Source organism: Primulina tabacum, chromosome 9 (genome assembly GCF_025594145.1).
Source record: "Primulina tabacum isolate GXHZ01 chromosome 9, ASM2559414v2, whole genome shotgun sequence".
NCBI lineage: Eukaryota > Viridiplantae > Streptophyta > Magnoliopsida > Lamiales > Gesneriaceae > Primulina > Primulina tabacum.
Window position 1 is genome coordinate 32,259,101 of NC_134558.1, and position 14,417 is coordinate 32,273,517.

General features: G+C 34.4%; 1 pseudogene; it reads left to right on the forward strand.

The window, feature by feature from the left end:
• Nucleotides 1-1,965: 1,965 nt before the first annotated feature.
• LOC142555253 (putative pectate lyase 14) lies at nt 1,966-3,685 on the forward strand (annotated as a pseudogene).
• Nucleotides 3,686-14,417: the final 10,732 nt, after the last annotated feature.

A 14,417-nucleotide genomic window follows, 5' to 3' on the forward strand; every position in this document is an offset into this window, starting at 1 on the left:
GACATGAGATTCCATAATCGATATTTTTTTATATGTATTATATAAACATCGAACTAAAATAAAACTGTAAATCACAATAATCAGATAAATCATATACAGTAAACTAATAAAAAAATATTGATAAAAAATATCAAACTCTTAGACCTCACCTACTTCGCATCCATTACATCCAATGAGATCAATTTTATAGTTAATTTTTACAATACAACGGCTAAGTAAACTCAATGGCCAATGCCGGAGAAGCGTCTGCATGCAGGTCCACATGAACTCCTCTCCCTGCTTCTAAGTTCTATCCATTCGTAAAGTAGACGGTTGACTCTGGAAGATTCGGTAGATCTGAATCAAAATCGGAGTTCAGCTGAGGTGGTTTCGTCGCCATCGACGCGGTCATCACTTCTGTAAGTTCAAGTGAAGTTTCGATGAAGGATATTTCAGCTGTCGCAGCTCCTGGAGACAGTAGCGGCGCTGCTGCTCCGTATTCCGATGGCCGAATGAAACAAGTTGTGGAGCCTAACAGAAACCTAGGTTTTGTCACCTTCATGTCTGGATGGATTGTAGTGTAAAGGAGTCAGAGACCAGGAGAGGCGAGAGGTTCTTCAAATAGGTTCTTGAAATTCTCATCAGTAACAAGAGTAATTAATACCATTTTGTTATTGCAAAATGGTAATTGATGTGAAAGAATTTTGAATCCTACAACACCACTAAAAAATATTGGAGAGCACGTGGTTTTCTACGATTGTGTTCTGGAAAGCCGTCTCACTGATGTATCACTTGTATACAAGCTCAACAGTAATATTTTCAATACAAAGAAGAACTGTTTCCCCTACAAATATTCAACTAGAGCAATGTGGCTGACAACTGGGCATTTCTTTTTTCTTTGACCTTGAATTTTACCCACGCTTCGAGTTAATTTGACATTCATTAAATAATAAAAATAACCATAATTTACTCATGTTTTGTAAATGTTTGTAACAATGATGGAAATAAAGAAATATTTAACTTTTTTGTAAATTAATTGATTGATTCGTTTATGAGTAGGTCTATTGTGAGACGGTCTCATTAATCTTTATCTGTGAGACTGGTGAACCCTACCGATATTCACAATAAAAAGTAATACTCTTAACATAAAAAGTAATATTTTTCATGGATGACCCAAATAAGAGATCCGTCTCACAAAATACGACCCGTGAGGCCGTCGCACACAAGTTTTTGCATTCGGTTATCGAACCATTAAAAGCAATAATGATATACATTACATTTATGCTGCTTTAAAATAACATATTATAACTCTTGTCAAATATGAAAGGTCCACTTAACCTAATGATTAAGGAATCACAACGTGATGAATCAAAGAAATATGACTTTTTTTGACCAATTTCACAAAGTCAAACATGTTTCTACTTATGGTCAAATTCAACAACGTTAATATAACATAAGTGGACACAACTTAATTAACCTAACTTTTAAAAAGCACATACATGAAGTCCAAGTTGGGTAAAATAAGGAGCAATCCCATTTTCCTTCCTTCTCCCCACCCTCTTATATAATGGGATTGCACAAACCTCTCATTCCCCTCAATTCAACACAGACTTCTTTCCATTTGTTCCAAATTCATATATACCACAAATTAATACCCAGATATATATAAGTTTTCCGAGCATCGATGGAGGCGTTTTCGACAAATCTAAAGATTTTTTCATGTGTTATGGCTCTGCCACAGCCGCGGTAACACATAATCCACAGGCCAAGGCTCCCGTTGTTGTCGATGCGTAAGATTCACTTCGTTTTCAAATGATTTTATAGTTTGTGATTTGTTATGTCGTTTATAATCTAGTAAAAATACTTGGATACTTTAATTCTAAAAAATGGGAAAGGTAAAACAAAAAAAAATATTATGAATGTGTATTGATTACACTTTGAAACACGGTAGTAAAAGTGACTTCGCATTAATGCAGAACTACTAGTCACAACGCCACCGAGACCTGCGCAACCGGGAACCCAATAGACGACTGCTGGCGGTGCGACCCAAACTGGATGCGCCACCGCCGGCGCCTGGCAGATTGCGGCATTGGCTTCGGCCGCAACGCTGTCGGTGGAAGAGACGGCAGATACTATGTCGTCAGCGACCCCAGCGACGAGGATCCTGTGAACCCCCGTCCAGGTACCCTCCGCCACGCCGTGATCCAGGACCAGCCGTTATGGATCGTGTTCAAACGAGATATGGTGATCACCCTAAAGCAAGAGCTGATCATGAACAGCTTCAAGACCATTGACGGCCGTGGCGCTGACGTGCATATTGCGAATGGAGCTTGAATTACGATTCAGTACGTGACGAATATCATTATCCATGGACTGCATATTCATGACTGCAAGCGCACGGGGAACGCAATGGTTCGGAGCTCGCCTTCGCATTATGGGTGGAGAACGATGGCGGATGGCGATGGGATTTCAATATTCGGAGGAAGCCATTAGCCATGTTTGGATCGATCATAACTGGCTTTCGAGCTGTTCTGATGGGTTGATTGATGCTATCATGGGTTCCACCGCGATTACGATTTCGAACAATTATTTCACTCAGCATAATGAGGTACGTAAGCTCGTCGGTTTTCTCGCTATTTCTTTGTTACGTTTCTTTTTATGCATGATTTAGTATAAATTTGAGATATTCTCCCATCTAATATTTTGTCGGATTCCGTTAAAAAACAGGTAATGTTACTGGGACAACGATTCTTACACAGGAGACAAAGTCATGCAAGTTACCGTTGCCTACAATCATTTTGGGGAGGGACTAATCCAGAGAATGCCGAGGTACATCCCTTGAGGCCCCTTTTTCTATCTTTTTTGCTAAATGAAACTCGCATTTACTCCTCGAATACGTGTATATATATTCGCGTAATGGATCGCCCATTTTCTCGAAATCCAGGTGCAGGCATGGACATTTCCATGTAGTAAACAATGACTACACATCTTGGGAGATGTATGCTATAGGTGGCAGTGCTAATCCCACAATCAACAGCCAAGGCAACAGATTTCTGGCCTCAAACAACCCTTTTGCGAAAGAGGTTAGTTCAACGCTATTTCATCCAAAATTTTCATGAAAACTATGAGTTGATCAAGAAGCTTACCACGTAAATTTTGTCTGATCACAGATAACAAAGAGAGTGGTGAATCTAAGTAACAATAAATGGAGATACTGGAACTGGAAATCAGAGGGCGATATGATGCTAAACGGTGCCTACTTCGTGCCATCAGGGCGTAGTGCATCTGCAAGCTACGCCAGAGCCCTCGAGTCTGGTGGCTAAATCGGCTTCAATGGTAGGGATCCTCACTGCTGATGCTGGTGTGCTTCATTGTCGTAAAGGCGTCCGGTGTTGAGTAGGAAGGATTATAGGGTAGTGTATAAAGGTGAAAGGCACAAAAAAAATTTGAGTTTCTCGAATATCCCTTCATTTCTTGTATTTCTTCATTTATCAACCTCTGCCTGTTTCTTGAAAATTTTCGGGACAGGTGCAGAAGCGTTGTTTCATCTGTTATTCCATGATATCTCATTCTTTTTAATACAAGTTTTCCTATTTCTTTGATTCAATCTTGCCTTTGTTCTTGATTCAATTAGGAATTAAGACGAGGAAGTGATACAAAGTTTTGGGCATCTGGTTTCAGGAAATTATGTAATCCTCAATCTGTATTGTAGTTTATTGTCAGCAAAAATGCGCTAAAGTAATTTCAACTTCAGTTCGGATGTAATCAATCAAGATTGAATCTCTTTGGAATGGTTAAATTTTGAAATATCCCCCTTTTTTTTGGGTGTTAAATTTTATCTTTCATCTCCTAAAAAAGAAAGAGCAGCCTATCATGAACTTCTGAGGTTTAACTACTTTAATGCCCGGGAAATTTACATAAATTAATTCCGAATAATCATGAACTAATGACTATGCTTATTTGTATCTTGATGGTATAAAAACATACAAAGATTACATCTGGATTAAAAATTGAATATTGAAGCTTAAATTTACATTTCCAATAACAATAATAATCACAATACTTCTCCATGATTCAGCTTCTTCCAAACTAGTATCAACAGAAGTGGTTCTGTAATGCCTCATCTCAGATTCGACGATTGTCCTCACTGTACCAAGACGAGTCTTTTCAACATGTTTATATCCCCACTCACACGCACCCTATGAAACTTCCTAGGTAGTCACCCATTCTAGAATTATCTCAAGTCAAGCACGCTTAACTTTAGAGTTCTTATCTGATGAGCTCCCGAGAAGAAGACGCATCTTCTTGATATGAGTAGTACATATCAAATATTTTAAGCTCTCATCAACTGCACAGTCTCATACTTGAACACTTTCGCAATCACTCTCCTTTCGATGTGAGATCGGTTCATTTATGTTTTCTTCGCCTAAAAACATGTCAAGAGCTGCGCGTTAACAAACACCAACGAAACAAGTCATAAAACAATGGGTGTATCGCATGATTTATTAACGTTTTCAAATTTCATGAGTGCGGATGGGATCATCCGAGTCCTTATTGATCTAACAAGTTAGCTGCAAATGGCTCCCCAAATATTTTTTAATGCAGTTTTTCCATGGGAGTAAACTAAATTTAATTTCTAGCCCCAGCGACACGTAAAAATGTCACTGAAATAGCATAAAATCAACAAAACATTAATAAACTTCACACCTCAACAGAATCTAATTAAAAACTATAACAACACGTAAATATATTTAAAACATATTTTACATATTATCGTCGTATGTTAACGAACTGTAACATGCCCATACAAACTTTGAACTACAAACGGCTCAACTTTGATCTCCACGGTTTAACAAATAAGATAATATGTCGAATATTTCATGCATCAATCCACAATAACAAATAATCCATATAAATTTTTTTCAAACTTCTCGACGTGAAATTATTTTATTAAAGATCCAACTCAACCAAATACTTATCCAAAATATACTTAAATGCATATACTTTAATTTTTATTTTATTTTTTTATAATCTGAACCAAGTGAAAACATATTTGTTAAAAATGGAATAAAAATTCAACTTTTTGTTAAATGAAAAATTAATGCATTAAGTTTTGTTAATGGTCGAAATAATATATACTGATAGGTATCCGACCAGTTTTCTGATGATATTTAACTACATGTTTATTTTGTCATTTATCACAAAAATGAACATTTTTGTTTAATTGTAAAAAAGGTATATTAATTTTTGGAAAAATGTCTTTTGGTCCATTAACACGTCAAATTTTGGTTTTTGCTCCATTAAGTTTTCAAAAATTTGGTTTTTTACACTAAATTTTAATTTTCGGCTATTTTGAACTAATTTTCAATGAGACATCTGACATCTCAACAATTTTCGATGTCACATCAGTAATTAGACAAAAATAGAAGAAAATTAAAAGTTATTATACCAAATCAAACATTTGAAAACTTAGAGGACCAAAAACTTAAAATTGAACAAGTTGTTGGACAAAAAAAATACTAATTTTCCCTTTAGTTTTAAATTTAATTTAAATGTGTTTTCTTTAAAAAAAATTAAATAAAACATAAATACGCCAATGATATATCAAACACTTCTATTATTATTTTTTGTTATGTTATAGTTAACTTGATCGTTTAAGGATTATAAAAGATGAAAATAGCTGACAAACGCAGGGTAATGGATTGACATTTTAAATTATTCTCCATATATATAAAAGCAGAATTTTTGCCAAAAATAGTAATTTCCCGCCAAAATCTCATTTCTAAAAAAGGAAAGATATATCATGAATATTGACATATATGTACTGCAATAAATGATCACCTCAATTATTGTTTGCATTGATTGTTTCAATTTATTTAATTCAATTTTGAATTTAATTAATTTTTATATTAATTCAAATAGTAATGTATGTATTATATGTTTTTTATTTTTTTTACTCAACTATTTTATGTAATTTCCTGCCCAAATCTATATTTATATATTTATATATATATATATATATAAAGCAGAATTTTGCTTAAAATAGCAAGTTCCTGTCAAAATGACAATGCTAAAAAAAGAAAGATATAGATATAATGAATCTCGAAATAGATGTACTGCAATAAATGATAACTTCAATTATTATTTGCATTGATTATATCAATTTTTTTACTAATTCAAATTTGAATTTTATTATTTTTATATCAATTTAAATGTAACTTATTATTTTCATTACCAAGTGGCTACAAACTTTTTCCATATATTTTATTTTTTTGATATAGATGTATTATTTATATTTTCTTTATTTTATGGGGTTCACACATATATGAAATAATCAAGCGTCCGATCATGAAAAGAGTGAAAAATATTCTCAAATAATGTCATATATATATATATAAACATAGTTTTTGTTCTATTTACAAAGTTTCCGCCAACAGTAATATGCTATAAAAGAAAAATAGTTGATACTTATTAATATATTGATCTATCATATTAAATATTTGAAACAAATAAGAAATAAATATGTAATGAAATGTTATTTTTTTTCCAATTTATTTTTTAAAATTTAAATTTAAATTTGATGTTCTTTGAAAAGATAACTATATTTAAGTATTTGCATTGATTATATCATTCTATTTAATTCCAATTATGTTTTTATGTTGTGTGTTATTTTTATAGAGTTAATTTTTACTACTCTATATCATATTAAATAAAATATCAAATTTGAATATAATGATAAGTTTTTCAACTATTTTAAAAAAACGTCATTAATATTTGGTATATTAACTGCCTGTGAAATGTTATTATTATTATATATCTTAATAGAACTTTAATATATGTATCTTAATAAAAATTTGATTTAAATATTTTTAACATTTTCAAAAATTAAATAAATTTATTCATCTAAATAAGTGGCATAAAAATTTAATTTTTAAAAAAATATTTATTTATTATTTAAAATTTTGATAAACAAATAATATATGATTTTTTAAATATTTTTTTATTTTTTATTTATTAATAACAGTTACACTTAAACAAAATAAATAAGTCAATTTAATGACAAAATATTGTTATCATCATTTGAGTGTTACTCAAATGACATAAATATTTTGATATGATAATTTTTTATAATAATATTTAAAATTTAAATATATTAATTATTTTAAATAATTATTCAAACATTACTACTTACTAATTTTTATCATTAATTATATAAATCATCACTCCGTGCATCGCACGGGTGAAATGCTAGTATATATATATATATCTTAGTCTCACTTGTAATCACATTAGGTCTATTTGTGTTCATTCAAAGTTGTGCAATCTTGGTGCATTTTTGGTAAATATAGATTTTACGAATCTCAAAATTTTATGTCAAATCAGAATAATTGTTTCAAAAACACATGTAAAGGAATTTTTCAAATAAAAAAAAGGACAGATTTGAGCGAGATTTACATGCAAGTTCCAGTGATCAAAATAACTCATTCATCAACCACTAACAATCACGGAGCTTTTGCATGGGGAGTATTGTCGGAATCTGTAACGGGGCTGCCAAGGTATTGCGCCGCTATCGCCGACAAACGATCAATCTAAATACATGAAACAAACAAGTAACATTTGAGGTGTAATAGATATGAACAGAAGAAACCATTATTTTTCACAATATTGAAAATACATAATCACCTCTGCTCTCAATTGCACGTTTTCTGCATTCAATCGATGTTCCGTATCGGACATCTCCCGTCTTACAAGAAGAGGGTTGCCACAGCTAACGCATGCAACATTCTTGAGATTCTCCTTGTGGCTCGTGTTTTCGGCTGTGAGTCTTGCGTTTTCTGCATGGAGCTTCATGTTTTCTTGGTGGCCATGTCGCGTCTTGTACAAATCGAAATCATGGAATTACCATTTGAATGATAAAAAAAATCCAAGATCAAAGATACGCTAACAAAATTCTTCTTCTTCTTCTTCTTCTTCTTCTTCTTCTTCTTTTTTTTGTTTACCTTCAGTTGTATGCGCTTGTTTTGGAACCAATGCTTCACTTGTTGCGGCTCCAACCCTAATTCAAGGCCCAGTGCTCTTCGTTGTCTGTCGTCCGGGTTTGGGTCGTCTTTGAAAACCCTAAAAAAATTCAAGTTCAATTTATATATTATTTAGCACTACCAATTTCATGCAATTATTCCATTGAAAAATCATCGATCTTACGCTTCCAGCTCTTGAATCTGATGCTGAGTGTGTCGATAATTTCTCCTTGGTTGATTGTCGTCAACCAAATCAATGATTTCCTCTCCATTTAAGTTAAGGTCGAATCGTTGAGCAGCTTTCTTTGACATCCTTCTTGTAATAATCCGAAACATGCAAATCATTTTTTTTTTAGCGATTTGAGTTATCAGTTAAAGATTTAATGGAGTTAAATATAACGTGATAGTTTCATAAACTAAGACATCAGTGTAATATATATCTAAAAGAGTTAAATTAAAAAAAATTATATGTTATTCATAAAAACTCTTGTGAGACGGTCTCATATGTCAATTTTATGAGACAGATCTTCTATCTGGGTAATCCATTGAAAAAAGTAACAATTTTTTCGCTAAAGTATTACTTTTTATTGTGAATATCAGTAGGGTTGACACGTCTCACCGATAAAGATTCGTGAGACCGTCTCGTAAGAGACCAACTATACTTTTTATTGTAAATATAGGACATGGTTGACCCTTCTCACGGATAAAGATTTGTCAGACTATCTCACAAGAGAGTGGATTCTCGACTATATTCCAGCCTATTATTGATACACTACTTTTTATTTATTCAACAAGCTAATTAACTTACATAGGATCATTAATGTCTGGCTTAACGCAAACGATTAAATGAAAGATTTTTATAACCTTATGAAGCTACGACGAGATTTGTAATTTCAGTACCTTTTAATCTGCCGAAGAATGAGGTCACCGCGAGAAAATGTCTAAGAGAGATACAAGGTTTTACCAGGGCCAATAAACAGAGAAAGACTAATAAGAAATAGAGGAACTGGGATTTCGATTTTACAATGAAAAGTGACCGGAATTTCCAACAAATTTATAGAAAAAAATTTCAAATTGTTATAATCTCAAGAAATAAAAATGTTGGGAATGACAAAATATATTTATTTCGAGATTTCGCATTCTCAAAATCGCAATTAGTAATAATTCACCATCCTAACAAAAAGAAAACAACAAAACGTTAAATAGAAACAATAATTGTCGTTACTAAAAGAACAATTAAAACATGATTTACTTGTCGTAAAATTTAAGAAATTTAACATACATCATTAGCACTATATATAGATTTCGGTAAAATTATAATACTTAATATTAAAAAAATATATAGAATGTCACATGTTCGATTATCATACCTAGACTATGAGTTGATATTATTCTTACGAGATGATCCCTATAATGGGCCGGATTGGCACAAGAATCTTAGGCCCATAAACTTAGTCAAAAGGTCGGCCCAACCGAATCAATTTAACACGATCTTAACCCATTCTAACTTGAGAGCATCATATCCAGGGAGCTCGACTTATACCTTGCAGAGTTCGTGGATTGGGATGGTGAGCTCTGCAAGAGATATCTCCCTAACCGATGGAGATGGCACAGCATCTGGTTGGGAAGGAGAGATCATCTTGGACTCGATAGGAGGCACATTGCCTGAAGGCTCAACGCTGAGGATAAGTGGAACTACTTCGACAAGTTGTTGAGTAGATGGCGAGGTTTGCTGTTTGTTCAGTAGATGTCCGAACGTGAACACCTGACTGTTGGGTTCAACAACTTTTTCTCCTATACTGCCAACTTATGATCATCTTACTGTTGGATCTCGGTTTTCTACACGCCCAAACGCAGCGGAAGTTTAAAAATTTTTGTTTATTTTGACAATCAAAATATGTTTTGCTCTGGGCGCTCGTATGATTTTAACAAAGACATTCATAGGATGTTAAAATTTATACCTTTGGTGAATAAATCATACGGCTCCAACTATTCCGGGTTTAGCGGAGATAGCTCTTGATGAATCCCTACGAACTTTCTTCGATCTTCTAATCCGGTCCACGACTGAAATATTTGTTCCTCTTCTAATTTGAACTAGAAAATTAGAAGATGTTTTTGCGTAGAGATATAACACCAAAAACGACACCGCCTCAAAATAAGAGTGGCCGAGTTTTCTTGCTTTTTGAGAAGAATTTTCGAGAGCTTCTTTGAAAATTGAAAGAATCGAAAGAATTGTCAATCCCCTTTCAAAATCACCGAACAACCTTATCAAAATGCATGCCATTAGAATAAAATATTTTAATTATCTTTCTAATCCTTTATTTACTTAAATAATCAAATTAATTAAGTAAATTTAAGATTCAAAAATCATGCCTTATCAAATGCAATCTCGATGCACATCTTTTTGGAGGCTAGGTGGCCTAATTACCATAATATAATAATTGGACCCATTAATTAACATTAATTGGCCTGATTAATTAATTGAGCTAGTAACACTAGTTTAATCCATTAATCAAGGTCCATTAAAACTTTAATTATTTAATATGTTGGACTTGTACTCCTACAAGCATATTAAACATATTACCAACCATATTTAATTTATTAATTAATCAACTCAACTCTTGAGCTTAATAAATTAAATACATTATAAATTCAACATTTGAATTTATTATTTAAATGATAAATTCAACTTCTTGAATTTTTATCACCTCCAAAATTTAATATTTAATAAACCCAACATTTGAGTTTAATAAATTAAATTCTCAAATTTTTTTATAAATTCAACTCCTTGAATTTATTCTCTCCAAATTTCATAAATTCAACTTCTTGAATTTACTATATCATAAATTCAACTCCTTGAATTTATTTTCTCAAAATTTAATTATCATAAATTCAACTCCTTGAATTTACTATATTATAATATAAATTCAACTCCTTGAATTTATTCTCTCAACGGGAACAAACAATCCAGTACTTGTGTGACCCTCAATAGTTCAGGGATACAGCTAGCCGTGGGTTCACAACTCTTTGTGATTCAGGACATAATCCTTTATTCGGGCTTACCCTACTTAGCCCCATTCTTTTCATCAACACCTTGATCAAGAATGTCAGAACTCATTTCTGATTGCACCCATCGGATCATGGTAAGAGCGTCTAGTAGCATCGCCCCATGATCCCCTAGGTATCACTGATAGTGCCTGCAAGAACCAGTTGATTATGATTAGCGTACAGTACGGTCCCTTCATCTCATATATCCCTATCGAATCTGCAACCATTGGTTCATCGAGGGTTGCATATTAATTCGATAACTATGTGATAACTATAATAGTGGCATCACGTGTACTATTGGAGAACTCCTTCTCCAACGTACATCTCATACTCTGGCCAGAGATTCCATGCACTATTATTACATTAGATCACATAGGATATCCACATCCGTAGGTGAGCGGTGAATCCCCGACTACAATGCACTGGCTCCTATATGTGTCGCAACTGTACCCAACCTCGCCACCTGATGACTCTCCTGGAGCCGGTAAACGAGTCAAAGCACAGCCCTAGCATATAGAGCCTCAGTGTTGTCCCGGGTCGTAAGGACTAATGGTGTACAATCATAACCATGGACTTATCCTCTCGATGAATGATAACCACTTGGAAAGTCCAAGGGAGGGTTGTTCGGTATAATCATCATATGACTACCCATCTGCATGTTTGGACATCTCTATGCCCTTACCAAAAAACGCAGTACACAACATCACAGATGCTAGTCTCGAGCTTAAGCGGCCTTTATCCCTGTTTTAGGCGGCTGAATCGACTAGGAACGAATTTAGAATATGCAGTGTTTACAAATGAGTTTCAACATCGAATTACGATTCATTTGTATTAAAGCATAATCAAGGACTTTATCTATGCTGTATGCATGGGTATACAGATAAAGTATAACAATACCATAAAAAGTTAAATTATATTAAAATAAAGATTGTTTATTACAAATGAGTCAATAAATTCCCTAGCCAACCGTTGGCTTGCAGGGCATCTACTCTAACAATCTCCCACTTGCCCTAGAGCCAACTACCCATAATCCCATTACTTCGCGATGCTTCTAAAACAATGGTCTTGGCTAGGGCTATGTAAGTGGATCAGCAACATTATCTGCAGAGGGGAGTCTTTCGACTGATATGTCTCCTCTTCCCACAATCTCCCGTATGATGTGGAACTTCCTCAGTACATGTTTGGATCGCTGATGAGACCTTGGTTCCTTTGCTTGCGCAACGACACCAGTGTTGTTCCAGTACAACGGGACTGGATCAACTCCATTAGGAATAATGCCCGACTCTTGGACAAAATTCCTCATCCAAACTACCTCTTTGGCTGCATCAGATGCAACATTGCATTCAGCTTCAGTGGTGGAATCCGCAACGGTGTCTTGCTTGGAACCTTTCCAAGAGACAGCCGCACCATATAGCATGAATACAAAATCAGAGGTCGATTTCGAATCATCTACGTCACATTGGAAGCTATAATCCGTGTAGTCTTCCCATTTCAATTCTCCACCCCCATAGACCATGAACAAGTTCTTAGTCCTTCTCAAGTACTTAAGAATATCTTTCACGGCCTTCCAATACATTGGACCAGGGTTCGCCTGATATCTGGTTGTAACACTCAAAGCGTAAGCAACATCAGGACGTGTCTATATTACACCATACATGATATTATCAATGGCTGACGCATATGGAGTAAGTGTCATCATCTCTATCTTTCCATCACTCTTGGGGCACATTGCATTAGATAGAGTAACACCATGACACATTGGTAAGTATCCTCTCTTGGACTCTTCCATAGAGAATCGCTTCAAAATGATATCGATATAATTGGCTTGGGTGAGCCCAAACATCCTTTTTTATCTATCTCTGTAGATTTGTATTCCCAATATGTAGGATGCTTCACCCATGTCTTTCATGGAGAATTTACTGGCTAACCATACTTTAGTTGATTGCAGTAATCCTACAACATTCCCAATGAGCAGGTTATCATCAACATAAAGTACTAGGAATGTCACTGCACTCCCACTAACTTTCTTGTACGCACATGGTTCCTCAGGATTCTTAGCAAAATCAAACTCTTTGATAGTGCTATCAAATATGAGGTTCCAACTCCTTGACGCCTGCTTGAGACCATATATTGATCTCCGAAGTTTGCATACCATATGCTCACTTCCTACTGATGTGTATCTCTCAAGTTGAGACATATAAATTTCTTCTTTGATGTCTCCATTGAGGAATGCAGTCTTTACATCAATTTGCCATATCTCATAGTCATACCATGATGTCATGGCTAGTAGTATTCTAATGGACTTAAACATAGCAACTGGTGAAAAAGTTTCCTCATTGTCAACTCCTTGTCTTTGAGTATAACTTTTGCAACCTGTCTTGCTTTGAAGGTCACTACCTTCCCATTCGCCCCAAGCTTTCTTTTGTAGATCCATTTGCATCCTTTGGGAACGATTCCCTCAGGTGGATCCACTAATGTCCAGACTTGGTTTGAATACATAGAGTCCATTTTTGACTGCATGGCTTCAAGCCATTTGATTGAATCAGTATCAGATATTGCTTCCTTAAAGTTCATTGGATCATATCCAACACAAGACTCATCATGGTCTTGTTCATGAAGAAGCATATATCTAGCAGGTGGTCTAATAACACTATCAGACCTCCTAGGAGCTTGTACTTCAACTACTGGTTGTTGGAGATTAGGTTCAACTACTATAGTTGAAGGAGTATCTTGAATTTTTTCAAGTTCTATCATCTTGCCTTTTTCTATCAACTAGAAATTACTTTTCCAAAAAAATGGCATTTTTTTTTTGAAACAAACACTTTTGCTTCATTGGGACGATAGAAATAATACCCAACAAAATTCTTTGGATATCCTACAAAGTAGTACAAAGTGGATCTACTATCCAATTTGTCTCTCACTATCTGCTTCACGTAAGCATGACATCCCCATATTCTCTCGTAAGAATATTTGGGAGTTTTTCCCATCCATATCTCATATGGTGTTTTATCCACTGCTTTAGTATGGACATTATTCAACAACATTGCCGCAGTTTCAAGCGCAAAGCCCCAAAACGATATAGGCAATTCAGTGAACCCCATCATAGATCGAACCATGTCCATCAAGGTTCAATTTCGACGTTCAGAGACACCATTCAATTGTGGTGTTGCTGGTGGAGTCAACTGTGAGAGAATCACATTCTCTTTTAGATAACCCAAAAATTCAGCACTTAAGTATTCTCCACCTCGATCAGATCGAAGTGCCTTAATACTTCTTTCATGCTGATTTTCTACTTCAGATATGAATTCTTTGAACTTTTCAAATGTTTCAGATTTGTGTTTCATCAAATAAACGTACACATACCTCAAATGA